Genomic DNA, 348 nt, shown 5'->3' on the forward strand with positions numbered 1-348 from the left:
CCCCGTCTCCCGCAGGCACGCATTCACAACGCGGCATGGGAGCGGCGGCGCGGCTGCCTCCCGCTGGCCGCCGCTGCGCCTCATTCCCTTATCGCGCCGCGCCGCGCCCGCCGCCTGTGTCCTGCGCCTTATTAAGGCCCGCCACGACCACCGCCGCCAGCAGCGGCAGCAGCATCCAGGCCCGCCAGGCCCGCCAGGCCCGCCGCGGCAGGCCGGCCACACGGCCGCGTGGAGGAATGTGTGGCGACAGCAACAAGCATGACAAGCAACGCCGTCACCGCCTCGTCAACACACAGGACGCCGCGCCGCGCCCCGGCAAGGGTACCAACGAGCAGCCCCGACACACCC

The sequence above is a fragment of the Eriocheir sinensis genome, chromosome 44, assembly GCF_024679095.1.
Source record: "Eriocheir sinensis breed Jianghai 21 chromosome 44, ASM2467909v1, whole genome shotgun sequence".
Taxonomy (NCBI): domain Eukaryota; kingdom Metazoa; phylum Arthropoda; class Malacostraca; order Decapoda; family Varunidae; genus Eriocheir; species Eriocheir sinensis.